General features: G+C 40.9%; 1 pseudogene; it reads right to left on the minus strand.

Annotated features, from left to right (window-relative positions):
- Positions 1 to 516: 516 nt before the first annotated feature.
- LOC130837104 (olfactory receptor 10H4-like) lies at positions 517 to 1,461 on the minus strand (annotated as a pseudogene).
- Between the last annotated feature and the right edge of the window lie 1,932 nt (positions 1,462 to 3,393).

Raw genomic sequence — 3,393 nt, forward strand, 5'->3', positions numbered from 1 at the left:
ATAAACAGTAAACCATTTTCTCAGAGATGAATACTTTATTTCTTTTGTACATTTGTTATAATTAAAAGATAATAGCAATAAATCACTAGACACAGTACTTTATACATAGAAAAGACCCAATTCTGGTGGGTTATTATCTTTAGGTTATTTTGTTTATTCTTATTTTGGGGAGTGAGGGGACAAAATCTTCTCTTGCTAGTCCATTCAAGAAGAACACTGTGCATCAGGGTCCTGACATATCCTTGTGATGCTCCCCACCTGCCTATAGAGAGAAAACACATTCTTAAGCATAGATAATAGGATATAGTTCATCACACAAGGTATAAACAAGAGGTTATGATGGCTTGAACCTATGTAAGAAGAGGGGAGATTGGAGAAAGACAAAGAGCTAGTATGCATCAATCTCCTATGGAGTGTGGGTATTTTCATATACCTGAATCATTACAAGAATTCTATGAAGACAGATATTATTATCCCCAACCTGTCTATCATATTTTCTCAGCACTACACTGATGGTTAGGAGCTTAGGGGACAGAAAGTTCTTCTGAAGCCTCTCTTTATGGCGTTCTTTAGCTCCTTATTCCTGAGGCTGAAAATAATCGGGCTAAGAAAGGGGGTGAAGACTGTGTAGGTGGTGGTCATCAGAGTGTTACTGTCCATAGAATGGGGGCCCTTGGGCTTGAGGTAGATGAGGGAGGCAAAACCGTAGTGCACGACCACTATGGTGAGGTGGGATACACAGGTGGAGAAGGTCTTGTGCCGGCCCTCAGCAGAGGGGATCCTCAAGATGGCGGCCACAATGAAGATGTAGGAGAGGAAGATGAGGAATAAGCACCCCATCAGGGCTGTGACACAAACCAGGGTCACAACCATGGTGAGAGAGGCTGTCTCCTTCCCACAGGTCAATTTCAAAAGAGAAAAAACATGGCAGAAGAAATGGTGAATCACATTAGACCCACAGAAGGTGAGGTGGAAAACTATCAGTGTCACCATCATCCCCATGACTGAGCCACCAGCCCAGCATCAGGACACGAGACGGGCACAGTCACATGTGCTCATGAGCACATTGTAGCGCAGGGGGTGGCAGATGGCCACGTAGCGGTCATAGCCCATGATCATGAGCAGGAAGGAGTGGGTGTAGCCAAAGGTGAAGGAGAAGAACATCTGGCTGGCACAGGCCACAGAGGTGATGGAGCGGTGGGTGGAGAGCATGTCCACCAGCATGCGAGGGGTGACGGCAACAGTGAACAGAATCTCAGAGATGGAGAGGGCGCACAGGAAGAGGTACATGGGGGTGTGGAGGCTGTGCTCCCTCCAGATGGTGGCCATGATGAGCAGGTTCCCCAGCAGCGTGAACAGGTACATCAGCAGGTACAGCAGGAAGAAGGTGGGCAGGAGATGCTGAGGGAAGTTGGAGAAGCCAATGAGGATGAATTCAGATGCTGTGCTGTAGTTCTGACTCGACAAGGATGCTGCATCTGGTGAGGTCAGAAACAGAATGAAGGCACAGTGGTTAAAGCATAGGCTGTATCATAGATTAAAGGGCAGTTGAAGAATTCTGCACTGTTTATCCATTTGCTCAAATTCTCTGCATCAGACAATCTTCATCAGTAGGTTGGAGTAGATCATTATAGTTCTTACCATTCAGCACTGTGATAAAGATATAATGAGATCATTAAATGTTTAAGATATAGTTTGGCTCCTGGGTTCTTATTAACAGTGATGAAAAGAAATAAAAGATCCAGGTTCGTAATCAAGACAGGCATAGATAATCAGGGTCACATTCTCTTGTTTTTTTTTTTTTTTTGGCACATGGGCTTAGTTGCTCCGCGGCATGTGGGATCTTCCTGGAGCTGAGATTGAACCCGTGACCTCTGCATTGGCAGGCGGATTCTTAACCACTGCGCCACCTAGGAAGCCCAGGGTCACATTCTCTTGAATACTGTGCCTATTCTAGAAAATGTATTTGGATCTTGGAATTTTCAAAATAATTTTTTCTCTGAGAGTTTTTGCTTTTAATTGAGTAACCTCTTCATATTTATTTTACTACTGTTTTGTTTGGACTCATTTCTGTCTTTGTGTCTTATATTTTGTTTTTACTCTTCTAAAGAAACTGAAGAGAATTTTTGAAAGTAAAAGGATGGGGGGTTGGGGGGGAATGAATTGGGAGACTGGGATTGCCATATATACATTACTAATAAGAAAAAAAATCAAATTGTACACTTTAAATATATGCAGTTTATTGTATGTCAATTGTATCTTGATAAATATTCTCAAAAAATAAAATAAAATAAAAAAAAAGAAAAGAAAGGGATGGGTGGATATGTGCCAGGTAAATGTGTACCAAAGGAAAGTGAGGAAGCAATCTTGAAAGCAGAAAAAAGTGGAATTTAATGACACAATAGGACTTCCTAGGTGGCGCAGTGGTAAGGAATCCGCCTGCTAAGGCAGGAGACATGGGTTCGAGCCCTGCTCTGGGAAGATTCCACATGCCACGGAGGAACTAAGCCCGTGCGCCATAAAAAAAAAAGACACAATAATCATAATATATTTGTTACCATATGCCAGTGAAAGGAACCATGTTCCCTGGAGAAATGGTCTGGGCATGGAAGCAAGCCTGGAACATCTCTGCAACAGTGAAATGGAACTTTCCCTGAGCAGTGTGTTTATGTTAAAGGATGCCAGAACCACACTGAAAATGTGCGCATTGGCCATAGCTAAGCATCAAAAATGGTGATCATGTGCAGAGAATGGAGGAACAAGCTAAATGGCACCATGAAGAAGCAGTCAGAAAATCCAGAAGGTGAAACATTCCACAGAGCAGTTGGTCTAGTCTCATCAACAAGTCAGGGTCATGAAAAGGGTGAAGAGAAAATCAAGGGACCTAGCAATCATATCCAGTATAGGGTACTAGATTTGATGTGGATTTAGACAAGCTAGTTGTAGAGTGTTTTAAAGGATACAGAGAGGACTTTGATTGTGGTATGGATGAATGATGAGGTAAAAATAATATGAAGAGATTATTCTTTAATTATTAACTTTAAGTATGATCTTGTTTTTTTGGCTGTGAAGGAAAATATTAGTAGTTTAAATGTATAGTGAAATTAAAAAATTACACACACATGCACACCAAGGGACAAAGAAGACTATTTTATGAAGATTATTAGAATGTTGTAGTGACCTGATAAATGTAATTAACCTATATAACAATGTACTCTAGATTATTAGTAAAAAATAACACAACTTCAGTGAAATAGATACAAGATAGAAATATGTAAATTGATACTAGATAGGTAGATTTTAAAATTGAGGTTGCAAATTTTAACAGCGTTCAGAAATGCAATTTGGGAATTATCAATTATGATGCCATAATAGTATTCAGACATTAGCTCC

The sequence above is a fragment of the Hippopotamus amphibius genome, chromosome 15, assembly GCF_030028045.1.
Source record: "Hippopotamus amphibius kiboko isolate mHipAmp2 chromosome 15, mHipAmp2.hap2, whole genome shotgun sequence".
Lineage (NCBI taxonomy): Eukaryota > Metazoa > Chordata > Mammalia > Artiodactyla > Hippopotamidae > Hippopotamus > Hippopotamus amphibius.